Here is a 13,263-nt window from a genome sequence, read left to right as displayed (position 1 = left end):
ATGGGGCCTCTCACCCCTCCCTTCCCTCAGAGCAGTCAGTAACCCCTCCCTTCCCTCAGGACAACGATGCCTAGTGGCCAGAATCACTAACATCCCTCCCTTCCCTTGGGACAGTGATGCCTAGTAGCTATAGTCATTAACACTGCTCCCTTTCCTCAGGACAGTGATACCTAGTGGCCAGAATCACTAACACCCCTCCCTTCCCTTGGGACAGTGATGCCCAGTGGCTATAGTCATTAACACTTCTCGCTTCCCTCAGGGCAGTGAATCCTAGTGGCTATAGTCATTAACACTGCTCCCTTGCCTCAGGGCAGTGAAGCCTAATGGCCAGAGTCAGTAACACCCCTCTTTTCCCTCAGGCAGTGAGGCATAATGGGAAGAGTCAGTAACACCTCCTCCCTTTCCTCTAGGGCAGCGGGGCCTACTGCTCAGAGGAACATGCACGTAGCACCCAAGCTCTTGGGGACGTATCCCCACGCCCTGGGCTGCCTCCTACCAGACTTGCCACAGCCGCCTTCTCCGCCACTGCCCTCTGCCCGGGGGGTTTCGCTGCCCGCTCCCGGCTGACTGGCTCCATGGGTCGGTCTGCCCGCAGCTCGTCCGTTGACGCTCCCACTGCTCCTTCTTCCCCGGTGACTGTCCGCCCCGACCCAGCTACCCCGCCGGCCTCTCTAGCCAGCTGGCGCCTGCCCCGCTGGGCTCTGGGGCCAGGGCTCTCTCTGCCAGGGCCCCAGGGCCAACGCTGGTAGGTCCCGTGCAGGATCGGTGCCCCTCATCCCACCGGGAACCCAGCCCCTTGTGCAGGGTGAAATCGTGGGCTTTTCTTATGAGCCGTAGGCACGTTTTAACGTATTGCGGGGCCTCCATTTTGCTTCTCAAAATGGAAGATGGGTCTCGTGACCTGGCAGCTGCCCAGTCAGGTTTTCCCGCCTTTTCTGTGACAGTTGGGGGTAAACAAGTTCTGGCTGGAACCGAAATCTCCTCAGGAACGCTACGGGGTTTCCCTGCAGGGGCAGATTCTGCAGGGTCTCTCACCCCTCCCTTCCCTCAGAGCAGAGAGTAATCCCTCCCTTCCATCACGGTAGTGATGCCTAGAGGCCAGAGTTACTAACTCTGCTCCCTTACCTCAAGATAGAGGGGCCTAGTGGCCAGAATTAGTAACCCCTTCCCTCCCCTCATGGCAGTTGAGCCTAGAGGTCAGAGTCAGTAACACCCCTCGCGTCCCTCAGGGCAGCGAGACCTAGTAACCAGAGTTAATAACACCCTTCCCTTCCCTCAGGGCAATGGGGCCTAGCAGCTAGAGATAACAACACCCTGCCATTCCCTCAGGGCAGTGGGGCCAGGGCTAGATGGACCTTTGGGGTGACCCAATATGGCTGTTCTTATGTTCTGCACCAGCCTGTATAGCCGGCCTCCCGCTTCAGCCTGCCCACCAGGCTGTGGGTCCAGAGCTTTCTTCACCAGGGCTAACCCAGCCAGGTCCCACTGGGAAGCCAGCTTTTTCTGCAGGGTAAAATCCTAGGCTTTTATTATGAGCCGTAGGCATCTTTTAACATATTATGGGGCTTCCATTTTGCTTTTCAAAATGGAAGATGGGTCATGTGACCGGAAGGCTGACCAGTCAGGTTTTCCCGCCTTTTTCCTGAAAGTTGGGGGTCAACAAGTTCTGGCTAGAACTGGAATCTCCTCAGGAATGCGACAGGGTTTCCCTGCAGGGGTAGATTGTACGGGGTCACTCACCCCTCCGTTCCCTCAGAGCAGTCACTCACCCCTCCCTTCTAACACAGCAGTGAGGCCTAGTGGCCAGAGTCACTAACACGGCTCTCTTCCCTCAGGGCAGTGAGGTGCAGCAGCTATAGTCAGTAACACATCTCCCTGCTTGCGGGGATGTGAGGACTAGGGGCCAGACTCAGTAACACCGCTCTCTACTCTCAGGGCAGTGATGCCTAGTGGTCAGACTTGCTAACACCGCTTCCTTCCCTCAGGGCAGTGGGGCCTAGTGGTGAAGGTCGATAACAACTGTGTAGCGTCCTCATTGTGGGGTAATGGGGGTAGGTTGGGGAACCCAGGTCCACGCTTTCTGTCAGGTTGCAGACCACGGGTGACCCACCAAGAGCTTGGCAGGGAATCTGCCTGAAAAACAGTGAGCTCTCAGGGGTTAATATAAATGAGAGAAAATAAATGTCTGGTATTTTCTCAATAAGATATAATGTAAATTGTCATGTCATGTCAAGTGTTTCCGGTATTTTTGTTGAAACCATGTGGCAACCCTATCCCTCAGGGGAATGGGGCTAATAGTCAGGGTCAGTAATACCCCTCCCTTCCCTCAGGGCAATAATACCCCTCCCTTCCCTTTGGGGTGACACAATATGGCTGTTCTTATGTTCTGTACTGGCCTGTATAGCTGGCTTCCCATTTGATCCTGCCCCGCCAGGCTGTGGGGCCGGAGTCCTCTCCGCCAAGTCACCAGGACTAACCCTGGCAGGTCCCATGCAGGTCACACTGGGAAACCGGACTTTTGTGAAGGGTAAAATCTAAGAGGTTTATAAGAAACCGTAAGCACGTTTTAACGTATTGTGGGACCTCCATTTTGTTTTTCAAAATGGAAGATGAGTCATGTGACCAGAAGGCTGCCCGGTCAGGTTTTCCCGCCTTTTCCGTGACAGTTGGGGGCAAACAAGTTCTGGCTGGAACCGGAATCTCCTCAGGAACGCTACGGGGTTTCCCTGCAGGGGCAGATTCTACAGGGTCTCTTGCCCCTCCCTTCCCTCAGAGCAGTCAGTAACCCCTCCCTTCCATCACGGCAGTGATGCCTAGTGGTCAGAGTTAATAACACAGCTCCCTTCCCTCCGGACAGTGAAGCCTAATGGCCAGAGTTACTAACACAGCTCCCTTCCCTCAGGGCAGTGGGGCCTAGTGGCCAGAGTCAGTAACACCCCCTCTCTTCCCTCAGGGCAGTGGGGCCTAGTGGCCATAGTCTGTAACACCCCCTCACTTCCCTCAGGGTAGTGGGGCCAGAGGTCAGAGTCAGTAAATCTGCTCCCTTCCTTCTGGGCAGTGAAGTCTAGCCGTCAGAATCAGTAACACCCCGCTCTTCCCTCATGGCAGTGGGGCTAGTGGCCAGAGTGACTAACACTGCTCCTTTCTCTCAGGATAGTGATACCTAGCGGTTGATGCCCCTCATGCCACTGGGAACCCGGCCCCTTGTGAAGGGTGAAATTCTGGGGGTGTATTACGAGCCATAAGCACGTTTTCAGGTATTGCAGGGCCTCCATTTTGTTTTCAAAATGGAAGATTGGTCATGTGACCTGAAGGCTGAGTGGTCAGGTTTTCCCGCCTTTTTCCTGACAGTTGGGGGTAAACAAGTTCCGGCTGGAACCGGAATCTCCTCAGGAACGCTACGGGGTTTCCCTGCAGGGGCAGATTCTATGGGGTCTCTCATCCCATGATCTCCCAGTGTGGGGCAGTGGCTAAAAGGATTAATGAAGGTATGGAGAGCCTCAGGCCCAAGAGCCAGATGTGGCCCCTGGCTAGCCTGGATCTGCCCCTTTGAGGCTCAGCCCCTCCCCCCAGCTTTGGGGAGCCTAAGCTGGCACTCCAGCCCCAACGTGGGGCAGGAGCACACACAATCTACTAATCCAGGCCCCACTCGGCGCTGGTGTGCGAGGAGAATGTGGGGAATGTTTTTTTCCTCAATTGTAGGCCACCTCATTGAGGTGCTCAGGTCTCAGGCTGGCAGTGCCTGCAGAGATACTGTTTTTGAATGAAAAGGTGTTGATGGGGATAGTAAAAGGCTTTATTGTTGGCCGGGTCATTGTGCTTGTTGATTGGTTATTTTTTTGGATAATTGGGTGCTTGCACAAGAAGCTGTGCTTAGGCAAATCCAAATGATGCAAGTAGTGAGTAAGGATATGTCTACACTACAAAGTTAATTCGAACTAACAGACGTGCAGAGCGCTTAATTCGAACTAGGTAAACCTCATTCCACGAGGACTAACGCCTAGTTCGAATTAACTAGTTCGAATTAAGGGGTGTGTAGCCACTTCATTCGAACTAGTGGGAGGCTAGCCCTCCCCAGGTTTCCCTGGTGGCCACTCTGGGCACCACCAGGGAAACTCGTCTGCCCTCCTCCCGGCCCCGGAGCCCTTAAAGGGGCACGGGCTGGCTACGGTGCCCGTGCCAGGTGCAAGCCTGCCAGCACCCAGCCAGGAGACCCTGCACTTGGCACAGCTCGAGCCAGCCACCTGCTGCCACCCAGCCCTCCGCCTCTACCCGGGACCAGGCTGGCGGCTCCTGGGAGCCTGCCCAGGTCCGCAAGAGGCGGGCGCCCGCCTGGTCTAATGCAGACATCGTGGACCTCATCCACGACATCCGCACTAGGCACAGGAAAGTGGCCGTCTAGGGCAGGATAGCTGCCAGCCTGGCCACCCAGGAGCAGGTTTGCATGAAAATCAAGGTGGTCCAGTGAGACCCCCGACCCTGAGCCCTGAGCTTAGAATGGCCATACTGGGTCAGACCAAAGGTCCATCTAGCCCAGTAGCCTGTCTGCCGACAGTGGCCAACACTAGGTACCCTGGAGGGGATGGACCGAAGACAATGACCAAGCCATTTGTCTCATGCCATCCATCTCCAGCCTTCCACAAACAGAGGCCAGAGACACCATTTCTACCCCCTGGCTAATAGCACTCCATGGACCCAACCTCCATGACTTTATCTAACTTCTCTTTAAACTCTGTTCTAGTTCTAGCCTTCACAGCCTCCTGAGGCAAGGAGTTCCACAGGTTGACTATTTGCTTTGTGAAGAAGAACTGTCTGTTATTAGTTTGAAGCCTGCTACCCATTCTTTTCATTTGGTGTCCTCTAGTCCTTCTATTATGGGAACTAATGAAGAACTTTTCTTTATACACCCTCTCCACACCATTCATGATTTTATAGACCTCTATAGAGCCATGTAGTCTAGACATGCCCTAGGGGTCATAGTGGACCACACGCTGAATATGAGTCAGCAATATGATGCTGTTGCAAAAAAAGCAAATATGATTCTGGGATGCATTAACAGGTGTGTTGTGAGGAAGACACGAGAAGTCATTCTTCCGCTCTACTCTATGCTGGTTAAGCCTCAGTTGGAGTCTTGTGTCCAGTTCTGGCCACCTCATTTCAAGAAGGATGTGGAGAAATTGGAGAGGGTCCAGAGAAGAGCAACAAGAATGATGAAAGGTCTAGAGAACATGACCTATGAAGGAAGGCTGAAAGAATTGGGTTTGTTTAGTTTAGAAAAGAGAAGATTGAGGGGGGACATGAGAGCCGTTTTCAGGTATCTAAAAGGGTGTCATAAGGAGGAGGGAGAAAACTTGTTCATCTTGGCCTCTGAGGACAGGACAAGAAGCAATGGGCTTAAACTGCAGCAAGGGAGGTTTAGATTGGACATTAGGAAAAAGTTCCTAACTGTCAGGGTGGTCAAACACTGGAATAAATTGCCCAGGGAGGTTATGGAATCCCAATCTGTGGAGATATTGAAGAGTAGGTTAGATAAATGTCTATCAGGGATGGTCCAGACAGTATTTGGTCCTGCCATTGGGGTAGGGGACTGGACTTGATGACCTCTCGAGGTCCCTTCCAGTCCTAGTATTCTATAAACCTAGTATTCTATAGGCCAGAGCAGGGGGGAGGGAGCATGCTTACTGGTAGGCACATTGGGGGGTGCTTTCGCACTCTATGTACCCCCCCCCATGGATGGGCCTCTATGGGGTGCAGTGCTCCCAGGACCCCTCTGCATCCTCGGTGTAACACCACTGGTAGCTGTAGGTATGATACCCACAGTAGTGCTGGGGGGAGCAGCAATAGTCCCAGTTCTGTTTATGATCTGCATAGCACCAGTAGTAATCTATCCCTGCCCCCCAGCGTATCTACCTCTCCCCTTAGCTTAGTGTCATCCGAAAGCTTGCTGAGGGTGCAATCCATCCCCTCAGCCAAGTCATTAATAAAGATGTTGAACAAAACGGGACCAAGAACCAAACCTTGGGGCACTCCGCTAGAAACCGACCGCCATCCTGTCATCGAGCCGTTGATCACTACCCGTTGGGCCTGACAGTCTTGCCAGCTTTCTGTCCATCTTACCATCCATTTATCCAATCCATATTCCCTTAACTTGCTGGCAAGAATATTGTGGAGACCGTATCAAAAGCTTTGCTAAAGTCAAGGTATATCACATCCACTAACTTTCCCATATCCACTGAGCCAGTTACCTCATCAGAGAAGCTTTCATGGTCATGAGAGATGGCCAGCAGCCGGGGGACTAAGAGGTAAACGATACCTAACCCAGGTAGAGTTCGACAATAGGAATGCAGGTAGGAATTTCAAACTGGGACAAAGGAATTTTTGGTTTCTCCCTCCTTTGTCTCTGGAAAGAGCTCTCCTTTGTCTCTGGAAAGATGTATCTAGACTACAGGGTGTTTTCGAAAAAAGTGGCCCTTTTCGGAAAAAAAAACCCTATGCCTGCGTCTAGACTACCGCAGCATTCTGTGGACAGTATGTCAACAGAACGCGGCAGTTTTGTCAACAGTGGTAAAACTCATTCTATGAGGAATAACGCCTTTTTTCCCACAGAGATCTGTCGAAAAAAGGTGCTATTGAATGAAAACAGGGCTTTTTCGAAAGAGAGCATCTAGACTCTCTTTCGAAAAAGCGAGACGCTTTGTCGAAAAATGTTCTTGTAGCCTAGACTCTCTTTTCGACAGAGGCTTTTTCGAAAGATACTGTCGACAAAGCCTCTGTCGAAAAAGGCATGCAGTCTAGACGTAGCCCCAGTGAGGGTGACAAACAGAATGTCTCCCTCCAAGAAAAGAATTCACTATGGCTACGTCTACACTGGCCCCTTCTTCGGAAGAGGCATGCTAATTTAGAACTTTGGAATAGGGAAAGTAGGAATAAGAGATCCTCCGGAATAGGTCTTTATTCCGGAGGATCGCGCCAGTCTGGACGCTCTTTTCCGGCTTTTCCCCAAGCCGGAAAAAAAGCGGCGGCCATGTTTATTTAAATCCCGCGGGGGATATTTAAATCCCCCATGCATTTCCCTATTCCAAAGTTCTAAATTAGCATGCTGTCACGTTGCTGAATTGGAGGGAAGCAGCCAGATCGCTGCTGCACCCCTAGGTGGGGGTGTTGGCCCCAGAAATTGGTGTGGGGGGAGCCATGTGGGGTATTGAATGGGAGATTATTGTTTGTTGATCTTATGTACGCTATTTATGTGAGTGTATAATGTCTGTGTGTGTAGGTAGGAATCTGTAATCTGTGTGGAAGCTGAATATTTCTGTGAATGTGGTTGAGCATGGCTATGGACAGGCTGAGTAGTGAAGCCCTGTGGAACAATGGCCCTTGATGGCCCAAAGACACACCTAAAGCAGGAGGGCGGAGACCCAAGAGCTGCCAGCAGAGAGAGGCTGAGGACCAGGTGACCAGCTGAGACCAGAAGAGGCCAGGGAGGGGGTATAAAGAGGCCATGTGGTCGATGCCATTTTGTTCTCAGCTCAGCACTTCATCCCAGAGGCAGCACTGCAGGGATTGAAGAGCCCGGAAGACCTGTGAACCCATCCTGATCGTAGGATGTGCAATAAGAACTTTTAAACCAGCAGCTGCAACATCTCTGCTAGAGCCTGCATCGAGGACTGGGAGATTCGGTGCATGTAACGTACTGTACTTTAATAACCTTACTCTCGTGCTTTTCTTTCTTGTAATAATAAACCTTTAGATATAGATTCTAAAGGATTGGCCCAGCGTGATTTGTGGGTAAGGTCCAGAGGGTAAATTGACCAGGGATCTGTGACTGGTTTCTTGGAACCGGACAGAACTTGTTCAGGGTAGGTGGGATTGGGTGCTGGGACCCCCACCCGTGTATAGGCCCGGGGCCATGTGGGGCACGGATATTGCTGGGGTGTCGGAGGGGTTTTGCTCGGGAGGCTTCAGGCAGGCTGCTGAAGCGCTCTGTGGGACTGGTTTGTGGCCTGTGTGGAAAGGTCACCAGTCAAGGGGGCTGTAAGAAGCCCCGGATTTGAGCAATTCGCCCTGAGCGGACGCCCTCAGCTGTGCCCAGACACGGCCCGGTCCGTCACACAGGCCTCTTCCGAAGAAGGGGCCAGTGTAGACACAGCCTAACTGTACGTAGGGTAAAGTTTAGATAAATCCATTTTATGGTTTGAAAAATGGGATCTGCTGTCTGTGCATTTAAAAATGGGGTTTGCTCTCCTTTGTAACTAAGCTCCTGACCCATGGTGGGTCATCCCCCTGCCTTCCCCCACCCATGAGTATATTACTTTGTTACTTTTCCATCTAGTCATTATTCTTGCAACAGGAATATTGTGGTGACAATAAAAATTCTTTCTCTTTTCTTTTAATTAACCTGGTATTGGTTAATTTTTGTGTCCTGGTTTGTACATGCGGGGTGAGATTTCCCAAGTTGATTTTCTTACCATTACTTAGGTAGTGCCAGTGGAGTTTTTATCCCCAAAATCAAGGTTGTTAAGATTTTGGGGGGAAAGTTTTAACCAAAGCCTGGTAGAGAAGGTTTTGGAGTACTTTTGTGGGCCCCCACTTCTGCATTTATCATGCCAGAGTGGGGATGAAGCCTTGACAGAAGCTAATCAGGTTGGTCAGGCATGACTTGCCCTTGGCAAATCCATGTTGACTGTTCCTGGTCATTTTCCCCTCTTCCAAGTGCTTCAACATGGATTCCTTGAGGATCCCCTCCTGGATTTTTCTCCTGTCCGACCAAGCGGCGGGATGTGGGAGGGGGCCCAGAAAACATCGCACTGATCTAGAACAGCGGCTGTTGTTGGCTGTTGTTGGGGCCAGAAAGCCAGGATTCAGGCAGACCAACCTGTAGCCCCCGGGAGGGGTGGAAGTTGCGGCTGAGAAACCAACGGAGGACGGGCTCAGAAATGAGCGGGCCCAGCGTGGCGTGGCGGAAATCAGGCTCATCAGTGAATGAGCTTGTGACGACGTCTGCTCACCCCATCCCAGAAATAAAGCTATCCCGGGGTGAGGACACCTCCCGATCTGCTGCGGGATCGTCAGCCATCTCTTTAGCCTATAAATACCCCTGGTCTCGGGGCAGCCCCACGAGACAGTTAATAGCACGGGTCGCTGAGCAGTGTGGCCTACCAGCCAGAGACAGTAAGCCACCCTTGCCTCAGGGCAGTGCAGCTTAGTTGCTGAAGTCTATGGGATTGGGGCTAGTCCCCTAGCACTTGGAACATGTCCAGTCTGGTTGAAGGGGCAGAACTTTTTTTTTTAATCCATCTTTTTCTAGTGTGGGATATGCTCGCCCCGTCACGGAGCTAACGATGGATAACACCTCTCCCCGGGTGTGTCTAGACTACCAGGACTTTTCGAAAAAAGTGGCCTTTTCCCAAAAAATCTTTACCTGCATCTAGACTGCTGCCGCGTTCTCTAGATAATAAATCGAAAGAACGTGGCAGTTTTTTTGACCGTGGGCAATCTCATTTGATGAGGAAGAACGACTTTTTATGAAAGTTCTCTTTTGAAAAAAGGTGCTATGTAATGCAAACTGTGCTTTTTTGAAAGAGAGCATCCAGACTCCCCCTCAACTCCAGTCCCACCCCAGAGCCTGCACCCCCGGCCGGAACCCTCACCCTCTACACCCCAACCCCGAGCCCCTCAACGCCAGTCCCACCCCAGAGACTGCACCCCCAGCTGGAACCCCCATCCCGTACCCCCCAGCACCCCAACCCTCTGCCCCTCAACTCCAGTCCCACCCCAGAGCCTGCACCCCCAGCCTGCACCCCCAGTCCCACCCCTCACCCTCTGCACCCCAACCCCGAGCCCCTCAACCCCAGTCCCACCCCAGAGCCTGCACTCCCAACTGGAATCTCCACCCTGCACCCCCAGCACTCCAATCCTCTGCACTTCAACCCCGATCTCACCCCAGCCAGAACTTTCACCCCCCAGCTCCCTAACCCTCCCTCTGCTCTGAACACCTGGTGGGTGTTGCTGGTGGGGGTGGGGCTGTTTGACCTGGACTAAGAAGTCCTGCCCCACCCCTGGGACTTTGTGTGGGCACTCTGCAGCCGGCAGGGACATCTAGTGACTCAGTGCTATACTGCAAGGCCAGGCCAAAATGACACTACAACAACCCTCCCCCCCCCCCCCCCAACTTCCCTCCTGCCCTAAGGAACGTGTCGGAAATCAGGCTCGTTAGTGAACGAGCGAAGGAGGAGGCTCTCTGTCCAGTTTAATTACCTTTATTTCCCATAACAGCTCCCGCCCAGCCCCAGAGGGATTTGTGCTTTTTGTCCCTTTCTCTCCTCTGTAGCCGAATGCACCAATAATTAAACAGTGGCCTGAATTTTCCGGTGTGTATGTCGTGAGGCTGAGCGGGCCGGGGTCTCTACTCGCCAGGGGTCGCTGCTGCCCAGAGACAGGGGCATGTGAACATCTTTGACCAGGGGTGGGGAATGTTTTACAGGGCTGGGCTCACAGGGACACGGGAAAATCAGTCGGGAGCCGCACACGAGTGAGAAACCGAAAACTCCTCTTTGCTGCGTCGGAAGCAGATTTTCAAACAGAGACTCACCCCACGGCAAGGCTTAGGGCTCCGCCATGAGACAAATGAATTCTCTGGGGGGCCCATGGCGAATAGACGTTGTGGGCTGCCGCTAAGCTCGGGGGGGTGGGGTTTGTAAAGCAGGACTGTAATACCAAGGTTATATCTATGTAATATGTAACAAGTATGTAACAAGTGAATGCAATTGTAACATCTAGTGTGAGTCTATAATGTATCACCAGGTACAGTGCATGTAAAATACAGGACTGATATCCATGTATCTAAATGCCTAACCACTGTAAAATCTATGTAAAACCAGTTTACATATGTAAGAACATGTCATATTTCAAAATGGAGTCCAAAACTCCATCTTAAGTTAAGAGAACTCTATAGACATCCATTTTAAGTCAAGATCTTGTCACGTGCCACAGCTACCTGTATACATAGCTGTTGGGATTGAAAAGTAAAAACTAGTACACCTGTTGAAATTTGAATGATCTATGAATATTCATAAGCCAAAGTGTCCACCAATAATTTCAAACTTTGCTGGAATAGCATCTTTTCTCAACCAATCAGATCAAACCACGGAACTTATGAATATGTATGAACCCAGATTATATAAGCCTTTACCACGCAGCAGTTGTTGTTGCGTCGGGTTCGTCGAGGATCGTCGGTTCCGTCGGGATAGGCTTAGCGTAGCTTAGGAGAGAGAGTGAGGGAGAGAAAGAGAGTCTGAAAATGGTCTTGTAGAGAAATTCTTCTGGAGAAGATAGCGGAAGGCTATGCTCCCTCCATTTCATAGAATATAGTATTCTCCTCGAGTCAGGCTGGCGGAAGGTCAGACATCCTCAAGTAGGTTAGGTTAGTTAGTTTAGTATTTTAGGTAGAGTAGTTATCGTCATTGAGTCTGTACGGCAGGTTGCGTCGGTCCTTGTATGTCGGCCGTCATCGTGCTTGTCCGTCGGGCTCGTCGCGATTTAGATAAGGTTTTATTTTAGGATAGGATTAGAGTAGGTAGAACAGAGTCATCCATCGCCTGATCCTGCCGCTCCGAAGTGCGGAGAAGAAGTGTCGAGGGCCAGAGGCTTCACGGAAGGTGAACCTACCGCCATCGCTCCCTACCTGTACTTCGAGGGATCTCCTTGGCTGTTCCTCTCCTGCGGCTTTAATTAGCCAAGGGATTGACGGTCACTAAGTGTCGGGATCATCCATCGAGGGACGCCTGGTAGTTCCTCCCTTAAGGCTTTCAACTAGCCACAAGATTGTAGGTCGCCAGCAACACCTCAATCGCCCTCTGCGTCTTGGACTCTGTAAGTTTTAGTCAAGTGAGGGACTGCTCCTCAAATTCCCTTCAAGGTATTGTTTGCTAAATTTGCTGTTAAACAATACGTCTTGTGGTTTTCACTTAAATTCATGTTTTAAGTTTTTATTTTATATAATATCCCTGAGAAATTATATACTCTCCGGTGATCAGATATGGTATGAGGGTCCGCACCTAAGATACCATCCCTAGCGGATGAGACCAGGTTACGGTTACAAAGTAACCCTCTGGAGTAGCTAGTCTACATGACACTTCTCCATCTGTTCACAGATTACAGTAACAGGTTTCCATGTGTGGGAGGGGCCTGCCAGGGAGCAGGCTGGAATTTAGGGTGCGGGCAGGTGTAGGGTCTGGATAGGACAGAGGGTGCAGCAGTAGGCTGGGGTGGGGGGTTTAGGAGGGAGGGGGGGGGTGTGGATAAATCCCTGTAATATTATATATTGTAGTTAGATCTTGTCCTTTTAGATCTATCTTTGTTAAGTGTTCTTATAGAATCTCTGGAACATTTCTCCTAGAACTTTGTATTAAGATATAAAGATCTTGTAAGAAAAAAATGTCTTTTGAGCTCTCCCCTTTCCTTGATTGCCCTGTTGAAATGAACGAGGTGTGAATGGAGAATGAAAGGGGAGCACCTCCAGCAGCAGTTGCCAGAGTGGAGACGGTTTGGGAGCCAGATCTAAGGGTACGTCTAGACTACATGCCTCTGGCGACAGAGACATGTAGATTAGGCTACCGGACATAGTAAAATGAAGTGGCGATTTAAATAATCACTGCTTCATTTAAATTTACACGGCTGCCGCGCTGAGCCGACAAACAGCTGATCAGCTGTTTGTCGGCTCAACGCGATAGTCTGGACGCTCCTCTGCCGACATCAAAGGTATTTGTCGACCACCCAGGTATGCCTCATCCCAGGAGGCATACCTGGGTGGTCGACAAATACCTTTGATGTTGGCAGGGGAGCGTCCAGACTATCGCGCTGAGCCATGTAAATTTAAATGAAGCGGCGATTATTTAAATCGCCGCTTCATTTTACTAGGTCTGGTAGACTAATCTACATGCCTCTGTTGCCAAAGGCATGTAGTCTAGACATACCCTAAGACAATACCTGCAAAGTGGGCTCATTAAGAAGACTGGACATACAGACGCCTTGGGAGTCAAGCAGCAAGTGCCTGCCCTTGGAAGAACTCTCTCTGAAGCAGCATTAGGAAAGGCGAGGTGATGGCTAATTGGCTGCATGAGAGGGATAAATAGGAGGCATCTTGCAGAGGGACCCTGGGTTTTCGTCTTGTCAACATGGGAGCATCGATCTGGATCGGCAGAAGCCCGGCTCCACCCCTCCCCCATCTAACTCACCTGGCCAGTGCAGTGAGGGGGAGCAACTTTT

Source organism: Pelodiscus sinensis, chromosome 19 (genome assembly GCF_052426305.1).
Source record: "Pelodiscus sinensis isolate ZL-2025 chromosome 19, ASM5242630v1, whole genome shotgun sequence".
Lineage (NCBI taxonomy): Eukaryota > Metazoa > Chordata > Testudines > Trionychidae > Pelodiscus > Pelodiscus sinensis.
The sequence above is the reverse complement of the archived record's forward strand: the minus strand, read 5'-3'. Positions refer to the sequence as shown.